The following is a 21,496-nucleotide window of genomic DNA, read 5'->3' as shown; positions in this document are numbered from 1 at the left end:
CCATTAAAATGAAAAAATTGCCTTAAATTACCAAATACTAACTATACATATTCATAGTTACTACTGATGTCAGTCTTGGAAGTATGTGTAAGAATATTTTCTGGAAATTGAATGAAAAATTACTCTGAAGTATCTAATTTTATATTAACACCATGCAAATATCAATGTATTTTTAAGAACCTTGCTGTATGAACAAAACAAAGTGCATTAAACATAATTTTACATAATTTTAAATGAAAAGCAGTGAGTTTAATGAAAAGCAAAATCGATTAAAAAAAGTAACTAGTCTGATCATGAGTATTTTAAAGTGTAGTTTCATCTAATTACAAGCACTTTTTGAAATCGGTTACTATTTGGATTTTTCATTTAAGACCGTCATTCATGCATATCTCAATACATGCATTATAAACATAAGAAACTTATGTAGATATGAGCGTTTTAACTGAAAATCTTTTCGACACCCATCACATTCCAATTTTATTAACACTTTAAACATAAAGAAGTAGTCAAATAGACGAAACATCTTAGGTTATAAAAAAAAATATATAATATATTTGATTTTGTGGATGTAACATTTTTTATACAACACAGAAACGGAAAACAGTGTGGTTAGAATACTGCATCAAACTGTGCCGCAGCTACATGTCATGACCTGTTCATAACTAACAAGTCTAGATCGCTTATTTATGCACCATGTGACACGCGTCCGACCAATCAGCGCTCGATTTCACACCCCGGAAATGGAAATGGAGTCCCGTTTAATGTCCCAGATTCCTCTCCAGGTCTCAGACATAATTCTGTGCGCTGCTATCCTTGCAGAATATTAATGTGTAAAGATGGTGTTGACGGTGCGTTGGACTGTGTCTAACAATATTAAACACCCGAAAGCTTGTCGGCTCGAATAAAGCGACATTTTTACGGAGGAACATTTCTATTAAAAAAGAGAGAGAGAGAAAACAATGAGGCCTAATTGGAAAGATGAGGAACAAGAGTCAAGCTGAGGTAAACTCAACACACAACAGGTGAGCTATAAATATTTGACACTGCATAAAGACAGTTGATGTGAGGGTTTCTGACGCGTGTTGCGTGTTTGACAGGACAGTCTCGGTGTGTGTTGACTGGTAATGTTAGTACATGTCAGTGCATGTTTGACTGTCACAGTGAAAGTTTGATAGTTTGTTTGTGAAACATTTGTCTCTCCATGTCAGAAATGGATTCAAATTGCAAATTACTTAAATGCATACATTTAATGATGAACATTTTGTTTACATTTCTGAATTTAAAGGTGATTTCGATCAGTTTTGTTGGGGTAAAATGTCAACAACAACAACAACAAAAAGACGAAGTAAATATAACTGAAAAGTGTCTTTAAAAAAGTTAAATTATTGTGGGAAAACGTCAATTTTGCAATAATATTGTGCTATTGTGTAGTGCTATTTCTTTAATAAGCAGTGAAGCAGATGTTTTAAAATATAAATATAAAAAAAATTAACTGTAATATTAAATATTAGAATAATGATTAAGTTCTGCATGGAAATTATTTTATAAAACATAAATGTTATATAAAAGTTATTGAATCCATCTCCTCTGTGATGAACGTTTTTAATTTCTGAATTAAATGTCAATTTAATTTAATTAAGTGTAACTTTTTATTTATTTGTTTGTTTGTTTGTTTGTATTTATTTTGAGGAACTAAAAGTTAAAAAAATATCTAGGTGGTGTAGATGTAGTTGAAAAAATATTAACAAAAGAATGCAATTCTTGAAAAATAAAAAAATGACAAAAGTTGATTGTATTGTAATGACAATAGTCATTTTTTTAAATAAAGAAGTAAAACAAATCAAAAGTGTAGAGAATGCCAGTGTTTGAGGGTCATTTTTTATAATAAATAAAAAGAAGACAAGTAAAGAGAATAGAAAAAAAAAAGAGAATGCTAGTGTTAGTGTCTTATTAAAATAGAATATAGAGGGCTGGCGTTAGAGGGTCAAGTGTTTTTTGTTGTTATTTTTTAAATAAAAAAGAAAACGAGTAGAGTTAGGGGGTCAAAAGAAGATGGAAGAGAATTGTTTTTAGTCATTTTTTTGAAAATGTCTATGGACTCACCTGCTTGGATTGAGTCGGTCAGGTCATTCCACCAGGAGGGAACAGTTCATGTAAAAGTTATTTAAAAATGTAATTTTATACAACAAAATGTGTTTAAAAATAATAATAATTCCACTTTATCTTTTCTAGGCATGTCCTCACAAATGCAGGCGTTTTCCTCTCCCTCTGTGTCCTCCAGTGGCCTGTCCCGCTCCAAGAAACTGAAGTTGGAAAACCATGCATGGACCGTGAGCAGCCAATCGGGTGAGTGCAGCTATTATCAGCACAGCCCGAACCAACCAAATGGCTCCTCCCCCTCCACAGCTGGATTCAACCCCAATTACAACTCCTCCGACCTGGTCTTTCCTCCTTCTGGGGGCTCGCAGGAACAGACAGTGGTACGACACGTATATAACAGCAGACAGCACTGGCAGCATCCCGGAGCCTTCATCCTCCTCATCCTCATCCACATCCAGTCAGCGTGGAAAAGACTCAGGCTCCACCTCTCTGACATGTGAGGGCTATCAGAAGCAGGGCAGTCTGAAGCGGAAAAGTGAGGAGGTGGACAGCAGTGACAGTGTGCAGATTTTGGAGGAGCTGTCGGCTCCTGTGCTTCCCAACCGCATGGCCGGAGGTGGAGGCAACGCCACGGCTCAATCCATCGCTCATTCCACATCCACCACCAAAAGCAGCAACTCCCACAGTGAGGGCGACTACCAGCTGGTACAGCACGAGATCCTCTGCTCTGTCTCCAACAGCTACGAGGTTCTGGAGTTCCTCGGCCGGGGAACATTTGGCCAGGTCGCAAAATGCTGGAAGCGTGGAACTAATGAGATTGTGGCCATTAAGATTCTCAAGAATCATCCATCATATGCCCGCCAGGGTCAAATAGAGGTGAGCAGTTAACCAGTATTAAAATCTTTCCCAGTCATTGTATATTAGTGCTGTACATGACTGAAGCTCATTTGTGTCTTAAGTGTAAATCAAGAAATAAATAAGAGGTATTAAGAGATGTAAAGCTGCAATTATGAGAATTAGTGTTAGCTATACAGTTGCACTATCAACAAAAATATACAGTTTTATAAAAATATGTATACAGTTGCAATTTCGGGAAACCGTCACAGTTATCAGATTTACATATGCAGTTAAGAGAAATAGTCGCAATTGTGAAGTAGGCCTATGTCACAAGTAGCAGTTTTGCGATTTATAGTCGGTTATGAGAAAAAGTTTAAATTGTGAGATATCCAGTCGCAGTTGTGAGATGTGAAGTGGCATTTGTAAGATACTCAGTCACAATTACGAGAAATATTCGCAATGCTGAGATTTTGAGATATACGATTACTATTACAAGAAATAGTTGCAGTTGTGAGACATACAATTGCTATTACGAGAAATAATCGTAATTGTGAGAATATTTTGAGAAATAGTCACGTGTGATATATATAATCACTATTATGACAAATAAATGCAATTGTGAAACAATCAATTGTTATTACGAAAAATAGGCACAGTTTTGAGACATACAGTCACTATTACGAGAAACCGCCGCAATTGTAAAACATTCGATCGTTATTACGAGAAGTAGTCACAATTGTGTAGATGTTAATAAAACCCAATCTGATTAAATTTTTTCTGAACGTGGAAGTCTCGCCCAACTGGACTGATCCTTTACATTTCCAGTCTCTGGTGTTTCTAGTTACATTTACATATTTTTAGAGCTGACAATATAATGTAAAACCTATAAAAAGTGTTTAAAAAAAGCACATGGCACCCCTGGTTTTATCACTTTACAGTGTCGCAATGACCATCTTTTTGCAGTAAAGGACCTGTCATAGTTTGATGAGTAGGAAGATGACATGAAGCGACGCGAGACTAGCTGCATTAAATACAGATGAACACGCATGTGCTGTGCATATACTTTTCCCAATTGCTGGACATGGGCAGATTTTCTGGTACGCTAAACAAGTACTTTGAAGGAAGTCCTTAGCTTATTGCCATTACAGTGGCAGCCAACAACTTAACCCTGCACTAATTTTTATATTTAGTTATATTGTAAAAGTTTCGATTCAGTCCATCCTTTTTATCCCGTTTTAAGATTGATTTCTACAGAGACCGGCCGTAGCTGTTGGGCAAGATGACAGAAAGCCCTATTTTCCTTATCAAATAATAAAGCCCCACATATACTGTAGATGGATACCCACCTGAGTTTTATAAATATTTTTGGTCTACCATCTCACCATTTTTTTTTTTTTTAAGTATGATAGCAGAAATACAAAGCAATGCAACTATTTTATATCATATGAACACTGCATACATTTCCATTTTTGCTTAAACCAAATGAAGACCCATCATTATGTGCGAGTTATAGACCATTATCTCTCACGAATAAAGATATCACGAAGATATCACGCCTTGCAACAGTCATCTCAGAAAACATTAATCCAGATAAAACAGGTTTTATTAAGGGGAGAGCATTTATCAAATAATACACGATGCTTATTTAACATCATGAATATCTGTAAATTGCAAAATACCACAATTGTTGTATCATGGGACGCAGAAAAAGCATTTGATAAGGAAAATTGGCACTTTTTTTTTTTGCAATATTACAAGAATTTGGGTTTGGAGAAACAATCATTCAGTGGATCAGAACACTATATGGAGGAAACAGACTTGTGTAGCAAATACTTATAATTAATATCAGAATAATGCAGTGATAAATGTAATGCATCTATTTGTAAGTTTGCTATTAATCATTAATCAAGTGCTTGATACAGATCTATTTAAATCTAATGAACCATAGACTGTAAAAAAAGATGGACGACGCGTCTTCTATTCATTTAACTTTAGAAAAGTGAAGCCAAAGCATCTCAGTATGGCTGCTGCCATCTTGAATAAATGACGTCATTTTGAGCCAGAGGCTGAGCAGTAGTGTTGTGAAGTGGAGCCGGGGCGTTAAACTCCCACCCAAACTCCCGCAGACCCAATCAACCGTAATGACACGCCACGTTTTTATAGCATCAGATTACAATCAAAATGAACACAAAAATGAAGATTTTAACATATATCAGCATGATAACAATTACTTGAAATGACCAAAACCATGTTTTGGAAAATTGTATTGGAAGCATAATTATTTTTAACTCAAGTCCCATTTGTTTACATGGAGAGGGCGGGGTTTATTACCTGTACTGTAGCCAGCCACCAGGGGGCGATCAAAGTGCCCGCAGCTTCACTTTTCAGGACGCGTGAGGCACACCTGTAATGAACTCAATCCTGTCCCATTAAAGGTGAGCATCCTCAGCCGTCTGAGCACAGAGAATGCAGACGAGTTCAACTTTGTGCGCTCTTACGAGTGCTTCCAGCACAAGAACCACACGTGTCTGGTGTTTGAGATGCTGGAGCAGAACCTCTACGACTTCCTCAAGCACAGCAAGTTCAGCCCGCTGCTCCTCAAGTGTATCCGGCCGGTCCTGCAGCAGGTTGCCACAGCGCTGATGAAGCTGAAGAGTTTGGGTCTCATCCACGCTGATCTGAAGCCTGAAAACATCATGCTGGTGGACCCCATCAGACAGCCCTACAGAGTCAAAGTCATTGACTTCGGTTCAGCGAGTCACGTCTCGAAGGCGGTGTGCTCCACCTACCTGCAGTCTAGATACTACCGGTAAGGGATATTTGATGTCAGAAGGAATGGACAAGTGGTTGTACATTTACATTTGTGGATTTAGAATCTAAAGTGAATAAGTGCATCAGAGTTCAAATTTACTAAGCTCTATAAGAAGGAATGTACATACATTCTAAACAAATAAAAGCAATTGCAATAGAATTATACTAATGTTACAGACATGAATTTATATAAATTGATATTGATATAATCCTAGTATGTGTATAAAAACTATTAAACTCCCTTAAACCCTAATACTGAGTTTACATTTAGGCATTTAGATATAGGAATTTGGCTAGTTTTAGGGTTTTATTTGAATATAATGAGAAATAGACACGATTGTGAGACATACATACTGTAAATGACCTATCAGTAAGTCTCTCCACTCAAATGTAGATGAGCCAATGGCAGACGAGTATCAGTTAGACGGGGAGCAGAACTCGGACATCTTTAAGTTTCAGTGCCATAGAGAAACATTGGAGGATCTGAAGCTCGTATCAGTTTTATGGTGCTTATGCTGCAAACATGGAAACAAGTGCAAGTGTGGTTCTTGAAACAGTGATTCCAGGTATTCTGAGAGGATAGGCAATAGAAACCCAAACAAAACAGTAAAGTGTCCCTAAGCATTCAATCCCAATCCCAATGAAGACATAAACGTTCCTTTTCTTGTTGCATTACTCTCATTAAGTTACAGTTTTCAAGCAGAATGTTAATGTCATCTTGCGTTTCAGCAAGGTATCTCTGGCTAAAACTAACGTTAAAGTTAGTGAGTCAATGCTATCGGTGCAAACCTAAATAGCGGACTGTTCTTGCGTCTTGTACAGTGTAGGTCAAAAACTCATAAATGAAGGTCTACATTCCAGTGCCTCTCCATATGAAAATGGTCAAATGTAAATTAATTTAATCGTACCCTGCGATACATGAAGTGTGGATCCTGCATGTTGCCAACCGCGATCGTGATGGTCATAATATGAGACTCACATTGTGATTTGTGAACCCTTACTTCGAGTTACCCAACAATATTTATTTTAAAATCTTTTATATATCCCTCCATTGAATATATAATTCCCACCTGAATGGGGGCCCTTCTGTGTCCAAAATTTGTGAAAATTGTAAAACCTTTCGTTCGCTATTACGAGAAATAGTGCCAATTGTGAGACATTCAAAGGCTATTACGAGAAATAGTGAAATGCAGCTGATTTATTCATTAATGTGTTGTAATTTGTGTGTTGTGGTGCAGAGCTCCTGAGATCATTCTGGGACTCCCGTTCTGTGAGGCCATTGACATGTGGTCACTGGGTTGTGTCATTGCTGAACTGTTTCTGGGCTGGCCTCTGTATCCAGGAGCCTCAGAATACGATCAGGTCAGTAATTAGGTTTTGTTTGATTAAATGTAATCAGTTCTGTGCTAAATCAATTAGTTTTATTCCAAATTCAATTGAGAAGGCTATTAATAGATTTGGAAAGGAACACACGGGGTCGCTAACACTTAAGATGCCAGTACCAGTAATCTTAAAACTGACAATACTTTATTGCTAGTAAATAATCATGTACAGCAAATATGGTCTAGTTAGCTTTCTCTGCATATACTACTTGGCTACAAACATCTGTCCATTTGTGAAAAATGGGTGTGTAATCTACATTTAATGTATATCTCTACAGATTCGGTACATTTCCCAGACTCAAAGTTTACCAGCTGAGTATCTCTTGAGTGCTGGCACTAAAACCAGCCGCTTCTTCCACAGAGGCCCAGACTCCAGCTACCCTCTCTGGAGACTCAAGGTACGTCCCACTTAAAGCACTGCTATGTATTTTATATTCAAAAGCATCATGATTGAATGCTTATCCTTACTGATGTTTTTCTGTTTTTAGACTCCCACAGAGCACGAGGCAGAGTTTGGGATAAAGTCCAAAGAGGCTCGCAAATACATTTTCAACTGCCTTGATGACATGATGCAGGTAGTGCTGTATGTTCAGTAATTTGTCAAAAAACTCACTCACATGTTAAATATATATATATATATATATATATATATATTTAACATTATCAATGTCAAAAATATTTTTCGATTACTAATCTTAAAGCTGCTGTCTGTAACCTTTTTGGGTTAAATATCATTCAAAATAAATATTTGAGCAAGTATATTAACCAGCAAGTGTTCGAAACTATCGCCTTACTTTAGCCCGATTCACAAAAGTTAATTTATAGTAATGTTTTCTAATTTGAGTGGAATGGATAGATTTTGACGGGAAATTCGAGCATGGCACTCCGTCATTACGTCACGTCTGTAAACATGAAGTTATTCGGCTATCACATGTGAGGATCCTGCAGATGGAGGATTGTTTAATTATAGCCTATTCCCACTTCAACTGGAATAATTAAATGTCAAAAAATAATAAGGAGAAAGTTTATATGAAACACATCTGAATTAAATTAAATTATTTTCCAGTTTTAAATGTGCTTAAAATTACAGATCGCCTGGGTTTACACAAGGTGTGTATTTTAAAGACAACCAGTTTGATGGGAGCATAGTTTGCTCTTTGGGTTAAAATAATTTCTTAATATTAAAGTAGAATGATGTTACAATTAGAGATTAGACTCTTATAGTCCAGTGCGACTTAGAAATTGAAATCTACATGCTATTACACACTATACTCATAGTCACACAATGCTAATGTTGTAAACAAAATAATTTGAGCATAAAGTATAACAATACTAATCATTTGCAGGGTTTGATGTGCCATGAGCCAATCAACCGTTAGATTAAAACACCTAGGTAGCGTGATTTATTGTAATGCTTTTTTCCTCAGTTGGTCAGAACAAAGCATTGCAGACTTGATGACAATGATGACAATATATGGTGAAAATTCTTATTTGGGTCATATATTATATATTCCAAGACTAGAATCTGTGATTACTACGTACATTGAATATCTACATCGGTGTGGTGACTGACAACTGATCACATCCCAGCATGGAATATAATTCCACAAGGAACTGCAATTCCAGGTTTTCAAACATAGATGGCGACAAAGAGGCAAAACTTATGAACTCCTCTTTAAAATAATGCAGGATCTTACTTATATCTTTTTATATATATACATATATATATATATATATTGAAACTTATTATATTGTCAGGTTTAAGATAGTTCTTTCTCACTCTCCAGGTCAACATGACTAACCTGGAGGGCACAGACATCTTGGCGGAGAAGGCTGATCGGAGGGAGTTCATTGACTTGCTAAAGAAAATGCTAACTCTAGACGCAGACAAGCGAATCACGCCCACCAAGACCCTCAACCACCCGTTTGTGACGATGGCTCACCTGCTTCACTTCCCACACAGCTCACAGTAAGCCCTGCTCTGCTGAAGAGTTGATTATCTACATATAATGTAGATATAATAGCCCCATCTCTCCCAGTACTCCTCTGATGACACTAACACTAGTGCCGCCCTCTCTTGTTTTGTAGCGTAAAGTCCTGCTTCCAAAACATGGAGATCTGCAAGCGCAGGTGCACCGCCTTCGACAACAAGAACCTGTTCGCCAGCCACAACACCCCCAGCGCAGCCGCCAACCTCACCGTCACCTTCAGCAGTCAACTCAATCAGCACAGCCAGGTATGTGGAACAGCACAGATGCATTATGGGAAATTTAATTTGTTTGTAATGCATTTCCTTTCAGGTTGTTGCTCGTGGTGATAAAAAAAATATATTTTTTTATCGAACTACTCTAGTGTTTTAAAGGGATAGTTCACCTACAAATGACAGTTCTGTCATCATTTTGTCCCTCTCATGACATTCCAAACTACTTAATTCTTCTGTGAAAGACAAGAATGATTTTTGACGAAGCTCTTTTTCATACGTCATCATTTCATAGTGGCCAATCTCCAAATATGATGGAAAAACTCCCACATATTTAATCTGTATGACTCAAGTCTTCTGAATTGATATAATTGCTGTAAGTTTGTGAACCGCTGCAACTGAATCACTGAATCATCTCATATTCAGCTCATTTGACTCGTGAGGTAACAGCTCACTAGATTACCAGTGAATTTAAATATAAAACTTTGGTTTCTTCTTCACAATGCTATCGTATCATGACTTCAGAGGACTTGGAATATAGCAGTTTTATATTAGTATTATTTACATGCTATTATAGTGTTTAATACTGTTTTTAATTAGTTTTATATTTTAGGTTTTTGATCTAATATTTAGATTTTATTTTATTTCAGCTTTATCTCAAATACCAAAAAATGTTTTATTAAAAATAATGCACAAGTCATATGAATTACTAATATGGGTTGGGGCTTGTTGTTGTTGTTTTTTTGTTTTTTTGGAGCTTGACAGATTTTCTGCATGAAGAACAGTCTGCTCAGAACTGTCATTAATAGATGAACTACAGCTTTAAAGCATAGTATAAACGCTATATTAAGATCTTCAGTGCTATTTCTGTGCTTAGTCAATGTTGTTAAAAATCTCCCTCTCTTTTCGTAACTGCCAGATGGCCTCAACGGGGGGCCAGTCCCTGTCTCTTAGCAGCAATGTCCCTTTACTGAACTACCAGCCTGGTCTGTACCAGCAGGCCACTATAAATATACCAGGCTTGGCTCAGCAGAGTGTGCCATTGCAGGCTCGCCCTACTCAGCTGTGTGCCCAGACAGAGCCCTTCCAGCAAACCCTCATTGTGTGCCCTCCTACCATCCAGGGTGAGCCTATACCTGACCCTGGTTCACTGTCCAAACCCACTTCTCCCTACACCCTACCCTCAATTCCTTTAGACTCATGCCTCTTCCCGAATGCATGAAGTGATTGAATCGCTCATGTCTGATTCCCCAGGGCTGCAGACCTCCAATAAACAGGCTGGATATCCAGTGAGAATGGAAAACTCTGTTCCCATAGTGCCCCAGAACCAGTCCACCCAGCCGCTACACATTCAGCCCAGCATGCTCACACAGGTAGGCATCACGTTTGTGTGTTTTCCACTTCTCCTCTTACACTGTTTTACATGATCCTTGTTTCTCTGTTCTTGTGATTTCCTCCCTGTTAGCATTTACTTAATCACCTGTTTCCTCTTGAATGTGCAGCTAGTATTACAGTGAAGACTAAAAACCAAAAAGGCAGTTGTTTTAAATCCTTTTTAGTCTGCGTCTCACTAGCCGATTTTCAAGCAAGTGTTTTCAGCTGGTATTTACGTTAAATGTGATTAAACCAGGATCATTTCACATGCAACAAATGTCAACATTTCTGTAATCTGATCTGTTGAAGTTATTGTTTCTGTTCGCACTACTTAACATTCATAAGTTTTTTAATGTTTTTAATATAAGTCTCTTATGCTCACCAAAGCTGCATTTATTTTTTTATCAATAATACAATAAAAACAGGAATATTCATATTGTGAAATATTATTACAATTTAAAATAACTTTTATATCTGTGACGACAAAGCTGTATTTTCAGTGTCACACAATCCTTCAGAAATCATTCTAATATGCAAAGTTTCTAATTATTATCAATGTTGAATGCCATTGTTTAGATTCATATATTTTTGTGGAAACCATGATCAAAAAATTTCAGGATTCTTTGATGAATAGATAGAAAGTCCAGAATAACAGCATTTATTTGAAATATTTTGTGATTTTAATCTCTGCTGTCACTTTTTATAGATTGAATGCATCAATTGATTAAAATTATTTTTTTTATTTCCTGACCTCAACATGCTGACCCCAAATGGTAGTGTATTATCAGCCGAAATGTCTTGTTTAGCTTTACATGACAATGAATCAGTAGGATAATTCAAAAGCAGACATTTATTCTGTCACCAGCCATTATTAATATGTGACTTTGGAAGACACAAGAAGTTGCTACAAAAAACAAAAAGTTTCTACAGTAACGGTTGTTACAAGTCAGCTAGTGAGTCGCTGTCTTTACTGTCAAATGATATTGATCTGTTTTGTCTTTGACATCATTTTTCTTCATTTTGTCACTATAACAATGATAATGTTGGTGGAAAGTCTTTCGCCGTCAGTTCAAGTCAGCGTGTTGTAACCGCTCCACCCTTTCCTCCATCCTCAGTTCCTCCACACATCCCTCTATCCCTTCCCCAGCCAGACGGTGGCCTCCGTGCGTCTTCCAGTGGCCTCGGGCTCTCGGCGGCTGGAGCAGAGTGCCACCATGCTGGTAAAGCTGCGCCCCGCAGTGTGACACCAACTCCTCTTCTTCCTTCCTCTCTTTTTCTTTTACCTCCCATGCATGTTACATTTCTAGGCCAGATTTCTGAATCGAATGAGATAAAAGATAGTGTACCAAACAGATATTGCCATTAAATTCATAAATCCAATTTTAATAATAACAATAATATTTTTGTTAAATAATACTAACGCAGTTTTTATAAGTGATGTTTTAATTTAATAACAATAATTTGATTTGATTTGCTGTTTATGCTTATTTCTTTAGAAGTTTTATGGTGGAAAGTGGCTGGTTTAGATTTGTTTTCTTCTTTCTTCACCTATCAGTCATGGTTTAACAAGGCGTTTTTCTCTTGGACTCGTGCTGTATCTCTTCTGGGCCCCAGGGCTCTATCCAGTTAAGCATGGCTGCTTGACTCTGTGCAATCCAAATGATTTCTCTTTCCACAGACCCACTCCTGTGGTAACAAATGTCTCCCCGTTGACTCATTCTCCTTTTTTCCTTCCACTGCTAACCAGTAATTTCCTCTCTATGCAGATAAATGGACTGGCAACCGTAACTTGTCACTTTATTGCTTTGGTAATCACTCGCGTTAAATTCCCTTCACAATTGTAATCGTTCTCTTGTGTATTTCGCATCTACTCTTTTTATCAAAGGCTGATCTGCTCAAACTCTATCATTCCCCTTTCCCCTTTAAGCATGAAGGATTCACGATTAGTCAAGCAACGTAATTGAGATGAAAATTGAAATGGACTTTGTCACTGTGTTGTTTTGTTTTAATGAAGTTCTGCATGATTTTAAGAGCTTGTAGGACAGGATCTGCTTTTCATGTATGACAGGAAGAGATCGAACTCAGACTGGAGGGGCCATGCTGAATATGCTCATTATGCTACATCTGTCAATCAAAGTGTAATAAATCAATGTTTTAAGGCTTGTTTACACCAAGATTCACCACAAATAGAGTAAAAAGGAGCTATATGAAAAGCAATTGTTGACAAAATGAAAGTGTGTGTATTGCATATTTATACTATACCTGTCCAGCATCAAAAGCGTTACGATTATTTGTACAAGTTCACCTGTATTGTCATAATTCAGTTTATTGAATCACTGTTCACCTGCTTGGACATTAATGCTCTGGAGTGTTTTTCGAGCTTAAACAGGCCTTGTTGCTCCACATTAATTGAAAAAAGACAACAGATTTGAGTTTCTGACTAATTGGTTTTGTTCATTTGTGGTTGTGTATGTGTTTTAGCAGGGCTGGCCAGCAGGGACCCAGCAGATCCTCATTCCCTCTTCATGGCAGCAGATGTCAGGCATGGCCATGCACAATCCCAGCCAGCCTGTGCTGTCCGACTCACCCATGGGCTCTCTGCTCTCAGACAACACCACACAGCAGAACAGTAGCTGGAGGTCAGAAACACCCCTACAGAAGTTTTATACTTTAGATTCTGTTGCAAACCTGCATTCGTTCACCCATCAAGTCTGCTTTGTGTAAAAGCCTTTCTATAGTGCTGTACTCTATAGTGCTGAACTCGTACATAGGTGAATCTCACAAAACCTTTCAAAAGTATCACTTCAAAATCAAAATATTGTTATTAATTAAAAATAATATATATATATATATATATATATATATATATATATATATATATATATATATATATATATATATATATATATATATATATATATATATATATATATATATATATAAATAATATGTTTGGGGTCACCATACTTGGCAGTATGTCACGTCACTTTATTATAAAACAATTAATTTCTAATTTAGTTATAAATATTATGTGATTATTGTAGTTATTGTGTCTGTATTGTTTGTTATCATTATTATAAGTCGCTCAAAATAGAAGGAAAATATTGATAATATTGTTTCAAATTAAGTTTTTCTATATATTCTAAATATTATTATTATTATTATTATTATTATTATTATATAACAAGGAATTCCAGATACTGGTGTTATAATAATTAATATGATTTAATTATTGTAGTTAATGTTTTTATAATTATTGTTGTTTGCTATTATTTTTATTAGTCAGCTCAAAATAGTAAAAAAAATAAATAATAGTTTTAATTAAAAATAAATAAATAATTGAATTATTATTATTGTTGTTGTTATTGTTATTATTATTATTATTATTATTACATAACAATTAATAATTACTAATTGTGTTATTATTAATAATAATAATAATAATATTATTATTATTATGGGCTCCAGACTGCGACCAAATGGTTGCATTTTGCGACCATTTTTTCTGCCGATGCAAATAAATTTTGTGAGTGTGACCACTGTTTTACCCAACTCATAAGCGCTGCCATTTCTGCTGCATAAGAAAAACATCAATCGGCAAATGAAAACAAAAGCATAACGAAACCACGCTACACAGATATCTGCTCAGAACAATTATTGAGTGCAGCACAAGCACAACTATTTCCAGCACTTTAAAGCTCTAAAATGATCCAGTTTAAATGTTGTTTTTAATGAGATAACAAAATGTACACTCTTTTAAAATAAAATCTGAAAAAGACATCAAATTATCACTATATCCAGTAGATGGCAGCAGAGGAGCACTTACTGACTATTAGTTATTTATTTCCATTCCATTCATTTCTTTTTTTGCATTATGTTTCTATAATATAACATTTCAGGGGGATTATCAAATCATCAAAAAAAAAAAAAGGTTAGGTTAGGTTTGCACTTTTCATGTACAGTGGAGAAAATATTTATTTGATCCCCTGCTGATTTTGTAATTTTGTCCACTTACCGTATTTTTCGGACTATAAGTCGCACCTGAGTATAATTCGCATCAGTCCAAAAATAAGTCATGATGAGGAAAAAAACATATATAAGTCGCACTGGACTATAAGTCGCATTTATTTAGAACCAAGAACCAAGAGAAAACAATACCGTCGACAGCCGCGAGATGGCGCTCTACGCCTTTAGGGTAGACTACAGGAGAACTGAGCAGCATAGAGCGCCCTCTCGCAACTGTAGACGGTAATGTTTTCTGTTAGTTCATTTCTTTCAGTTCATGTCAAATTAATTTTCGCACCTGACTATAAGTCACAGGACCAGCCAAACTATGAAAAAAAGTGCGACTTATAGTCCGGAAAATACGGTACAAAGAATTGAAAGGTCTTTAATTTTTAGAAAATTAAAGATAGAAAATCTGTGAAGGGAGCTGAAACTTTGAGTTATCAAACAACAGGCAGGAAATGATTTAGAGAGGATCTGCAAAGATGAGTGGAGCAAAATCCCTCCCAAGATGTGTGCAAACCTGATGACCAACTACAAAAAAATGGATTACCTGTGTGCTTGCCAACAAGGGTTTCTGCACCAAGTACCAAGTCATGTTTTGCTTGGGGGTCAAATACTTATTCAGTTCACTGAAACGCAAATCAATTTTTAACCTTTATATAATGTTTTTTTTTTCTGGATTTTTTTGGTTTGAATTCTGTCTCAATACAATAAAATAAATTCCCAAATGTATGAAGTAAGAAAACTCACATAGTGCCTTGAAAAACAAACTTCTGTTCAATATGCGACTGATTCATGCATAAAGTAAAGAGCGCTCCTTTCATAATCACTGAAGATGTTGGTCAGTTCAGTATATACTATAGAAAAAATAATGAGAGTAGAATATATTACTTTTTCAATATAAAATTAGATTTTGCACATTAATGTTGTTAATAATAATAATAATAAAAGTAAATTTTGTGTGATCCCCAACTCCAGCTAAGTGCTTTACGGTCAAATATGCATTACCAAGAAATAAATGTGTTATAGTATTAATAACTGCACTTGTTGTTGCAAAACAATAGTATTTTTAAAATTAAATTTTCTTTGTTTTTAATACCCACGCATTAATGGGGGCTGGTGCAACTGCTCTTAAATGGAGGTCTGGAGACCTGTATTATTATTAATATTATTATAAAAAAATATAATTTTTAAACGTTTTTAAAGTGAAATATGACCCGGGCAGGTTCTTAACACGTTTTGCTTGATTCACATGTGCTTTGTTGTCTGATTACAGTGATAAAAGCTAGCGCTGGTACTTATGTTGATGATAGGAAAGCATTTAGCATATTTACCAAGTTTGAAAACTATTTAAAAGTGATGAACTGGAATATTGCACCATGCTGTTCCCAAATGTATTTCCTCTTGTTAGCCAATCGAAGTCGCTGCAGATTGACACTGGGACTTTTGTTGCTGCTGATTATAATGTAGAACAACATGCTGCTGCCATGAAAACTGATTGTTTTTTAGGAATTGCAAATAGCTAGTAACCGGTTGCAGTTCTCAAAACAGCGTGCATTTAATACACTCTGCCAGGGGTCGACATGGGGGTCAGTGCGATGGGACGCAGCAGGGCTCTGCAGCACACACAGGGGCAGCCAGCAGTCGAACACAGCAGAGTGGAGCCAAGAGGTCAAAGGGGCGACATGCCGAGAGCAAAGCCAGGTACTGCTCTTAATGAGTGTCTTAAACGAGTGTCTGGATAGATTGGAAAGCATTGCATAATAAATAAGTCGATTTCAAGTCAAACTGTTCAAAATATGTTACTGTGTACTCAGTTCAAATCTGTTTTCTGTCACAGACCCACGTCATCCCAGCAGCCGGCTTCTTCAGTAGCACACAGCTGCGGTGATGCGTCCCAGCCCATCATCATCTGTGACACACCCAGCCCCGCCGTCAGCATCATCACCATCCACAGCGACTCTGAGGATGAGGACGACAGGAAGTTTCCTCCTGAAAGGTGCAACATCACTTCCACATCACAGTAGAGGGGTGTAACGGTGCATGTATTCATATCGTACTGTTCACAGGGCAAATTCCAATTGGAAGTGAAAATTCAGTTTTCCATCACAAAAAATTAATTAAACAGTGTTTCCTTTATTTTTGATCAAAGAATGCCTTGGTAAGCCTAAGAGACATGATTTCAAATGGTTGTTCTCTGGTGTGGCAGCTGTAGTGTGCAGCAGCGCACAAACGTCATCAGCTGTGTGACTGTGCATGACTCCCAGGACTCGGACTCCTCCACCAGCACCCCTCTCAGCCCCAAATGCCTTCCCAACTTCATTGAGAACAACACTCACTCCAAGTCTCTAGCCGTGGTCACGCCGTCGGTGAAAACACAGCTCTGGGATGGAGCGTCAGGAGGTCAGTGAGACTTACTTCTCATCATCTAAATACTGAGCTTAAACTGTCCTCATTCTGCACTACAGCTTTTTCCCTTCATGTCCCTTTCCCTTCCATTCAGGATACACAAGGGCTGTTATGTCAAAATGACCATTTTAGAATTAACCAGGATTTTAATTAATTTTTTTGTTACTGTACCTTTTTATTTAAAAATGACCTCTGTTATGATTGGCTCACCACTTTACATGTGAAATGATTAAGAACAAGTTGAAGAACAAGTTGTTGAATGTTGAATAGACTTGGATATACATATTTAAGTGGTCATATGATAATGTGTTGGTTGTACAGATTTAACACTTTAAGACATTGGTCTCAAACTCAATTCCTGGAGGGCCACAGCTCTGCAGAGTTTAGCTACAACCAGCTCCAAATCACACCTGCTTGGAAGTTTCTAGTAATCCTGAAGACCTTGATTAGCTGGACCAGGTGTGTTTGATTAGGGTTGAAGCAAAACTGTGCAGAGCTGTGGCCCTCCAGGAATTGAGTTTGAGACCAATGCTTTAAGATCTTTTTCTGTATTTGTAGAGCAAAGTGCTAATACTTCTGGGAAGTCAAAGAAAGGAATGGCCTCAAGGTCCAGCGACCAGCATCAGAGAGCAGCATCGAACCAATCTCAGCCTCTCAACCTGAGCCAGGTACATCTGAACAGGTCCTCTCCGCTTTTTAAAGACCACATGACATCAGAATTCAACTTTGTGGCTTTTAGTCGATGTCTGTTAACCTTGAGGTCATCTGAAGTCAAAGGTTTGGGTTAGTGTGTGTTTTGTTCTTTTTAAGAAATTAATACTTTTTGATGCATTGATCAAATTAGTAAAAAGTGAGAGTAAAGACATTAATAATGTTACAAAAGAGTTCTATTTCAAATAAATGCAGTTTTTTTTTTTTTACTTTCTGTTTATTAAAGAATCCTGATAAAATGTATCATGGTTTAAATAAAAATATTAAGTAGCTAAAATTTCTTTTAACATTGATAAAAAAAATTATACAATAATTTTTACCTTAATTAATTATTATTTGTGATCAATTATTAATAAATGGTTCTTATGATCAGTGTCGCTGTTTGCTGCTTAATATTTTTATGGAAACAATGATCATTTCCTTGGATTCTTTTATGAACACAAAGTTCAAAAAAAATATTTGAAGTTTTTATTTGAAATCAAAATCTTTTGTAATAAGTGTCTTTACTCTCGTATTTGATAATTTAATGAATCCTTTCCCTTTTTTAAATCTTACTGTCACTTTTAAACAGTTGAATACATCTTTGCTGAATAAAAAAAAAATTGTATAGCTCATGTGACATTGAAGACTGGAATAATTCCAAATTCAGCTTGGCATCACAGGAATAAATTGCATTTTTATATATTTATATACAATAGTTCTTTTAATTTGTAATAATATTTCATATAATTGCTGTTTTTATTGTTTATTTTGATTTTAAAAATTGCAGCCTTAGTGAGTATAAGAGCATTAAAATATAAATAATAATGATAATAATAAAAATATTAATCATCTATACAGGTAGTGTATCTGGCTCAGCTTCCTGTTTCGACAGCAAACACAACATGGGATTAAAGAAAATAGTATGCTTACCATTTCTAAGGGTGATTTCATGGCTAAATTTTGTGTATTTTTTTTTATTTGTTTATAATCAGGTTTTTTTTTTTTCTTCTACTGAGTAATCAAGGTATTCTTTATGCTTTGATTCACTCTGTGGTTCAATCAACAGACGCAGCAATCAATGATGTCATCCCACGATCGTGCAGGGGGCGGATCCCTGAGACGCCAGCCCACCTACCCCCCTACAGGCTCCTCCCACTCCTACAGGCTTCATGAAACATCGCTCTTTGGCTCCGCCTCCAGTCTGTACGCATACCCTGCATCTGCAGCCCTGGCCTCTGTGTCGCAGGCCGTGGACCAGCTGCACAATTCAGCCGGTTCCTCCTGTTCCTCTTCCTCTGGTCGGCACACGCGTACCGCCGGGCCGTACTCGACCTCTCTGAGCCTTCTGCAGAAGAACAGTGCCATGGGCGTCATGTGTCCGGCTTCTGCTCCGTACCAGCAACAGCAGCTGTCCACACCGTCCTACCAGCGGTCCGCGGCGTTCCCCCTCAGCCAGAGGAAACTCAAGCAGTACCCGTACCTGTGAGGAGCATCTGTTTGTGATGATGTATGGAAAATGCCAGGATGGTGTCATGGATGTTCACGTGGAAATGCAGTTTTAACCTTCTATATTTAATATTAGTGTTTTATTTTCTTTTATGCATTTCAGTGGAGCACGTCTTGCATTTCAGATCATTTCAAACCATGTCATAAACCCAAAACATTTGGCTGTTTCTTAAAATATCACCTGCAGAGAAGCCTCTGGACGTCCAGAAAAAACAAACGTTAAAGATATTTTAAAAAAGGCCACTTTTTTTAATCATGGAGGAATTTAATCTGATTTGATTTGGTAATTAGAGAATCATATTTCTCAAATATTTCAGCTGTCTTTGGGATGTGCGTCAGCAGACAAAGAACAGCTAAAATTATATTTATAAACCTTTCATTGACGCTTGCCCAATTATAAAAATGTGTTGAAATGATACATAAGTGACGTCTCTTTGACAACACTAAAGCATTCTTTTGGCAGACCCAAATGTTATATTTGGGATGATTACGTTTGCAACATATTTTTAAGTGACGGCAGCATGACACAGGATTTCATCATCACTGACTAGAAACTGAACAAGTCAAACTATCAGGAGAAAGTCAGCTAAATATGATACACAGCTGTTTATATATATCAGATTTATGCTGAAATGTATTCCTTGTTGTTTACTATTATTATCAAACAGTCTTGTTTACTCCATAACCATATGAATATGTTTTGAAATAGTCTTTTTTTATATGTATAATGTTTAATAAGTGACATTTTATTTCCATATACATTTTTTTGTGACAGAGCTGTCTAGTTGCACACTAAATAATCAAGGTTTTGCTTTCAGTAGAACTTTCACTGTGCTTTATTTATTTACTGAAGAAATGTGGTCTTCTAATTATGTGTGTAAAACCTAAAAATAATTGTGCTTTCTTTTAAATCATTTTAATTCTCTTCAACTTTGTATAATTTTTTTACATTGGTTTAAAAGTATCCTCTTATTCGACTAGCACTTATGTTTATGATTTGATTTGTCAGGATGGTTACTTGTCATTTGTTCTGTAATGTTGTCAGCAAAACATGATGTGTCTGAAAGATGATGGTGTGTGTGTGTGTGTGTGTGTGAGTGTGGGAGAACCTACCCTGTTTGCACAGTGAAATCAGAGCAGGATCTCACAGATTATCAGACTATGTGGATAGCACTTAAACCGATGGTTAACATGTTAGCTGTTCATCTCAGTTGATCTTCGAGCACTTCATGTGTCGTACTGAGCTTGTCTGGTGAATGTTGCCGGTGTTCTGGCTCTGGTGCAATGATGGCTGTTTATTCTGTGTTATCACCATGTGAAGTGGAGTGCAGAGTAGATGAAATCCCAATAAACGTTCATCCAGAACACGGTGTGTGAGTCTGCTGAATCTGAGGCTGCAGTAGCCAGTAGGCCGAGTGATGAATGAAGCCGCTTACTACACTCGTAGCGCTGCCTTTATTTTTATCATCTCTCTAAGGGGAATGTATTTTGGTCATAATCCATTGTCGCTGCCTTTTTTAGAGCCAGTTTGGCTTTCCTCCCACTGGTGCTAAAAGAAATGATGCCTTTACGGACAGGTTGGGACTTGAGCTGTCCTCTGTGAATTGGATATTCATGCATTTATCCTTCCATCTATTCTCCAAAACACTCTTCAAACAGATCTCAGCCTCTTTCTCAAAAAAATTATTATCTATCTATATTCATCAAACACACAAATATATATATATACACTTTTTGATATGTTAATCGATATTAAATTGATATGTTAATCTATGTTAATCAATGTGACGAGTGGGGCGGGCTGGTGGAGTGATTGGAAATGAGAGACACCTGCTCCACTCACCGGTCTCGAGTCCCATGGAGGAGATCGGAAGGACACAAAAGAGGAGCGACGACCGTGAAGGACAAGAGAGGACCAGGCCTGGGCTTTATTTTGTGTTTGGTTTCATTTGTGCGCGACAGTCGTCCGCGAGTCATGCTGATTTGTGTTTATTTTATTATTAAAAGTTTTATTTGAATGTCCACCGGTTCCCCCTCCTTCTTCCCACAATTGTGACGTTTGTAAACCGTTACAATCATATTAACATGTTTATATATATATATATATATATATATATATATATATAGGTGCTGTCAAACGATTAATTGCGATTAATCACATCCCAATAAAGTTTTT

At 36.7% G+C, this 21,496-nt stretch overlaps 1 pseudogene; it reads left to right on the top strand.

Annotated features, from left to right (window-relative positions):
* The first annotated feature begins 728 nt into the window (after positions 1 to 728).
* Positions 729 to 20,685, top strand: LOC113041596 (homeodomain-interacting protein kinase 1-like; annotated as a pseudogene).
* The last annotated feature ends 811 nt before the right edge of the window (positions 20,686 to 21,496 follow it).

Source organism: Carassius auratus, chromosome 23 (genome assembly GCF_003368295.1).
Source record: "Carassius auratus strain Wakin chromosome 23, ASM336829v1, whole genome shotgun sequence".
Classification (NCBI taxonomy): domain Eukaryota; kingdom Metazoa; phylum Chordata; class Actinopteri; order Cypriniformes; family Cyprinidae; genus Carassius; species Carassius auratus.
Note: the sequence above shows the minus strand (reverse complement) of the source record. Positions and strands in the feature narration are given on the sequence as shown.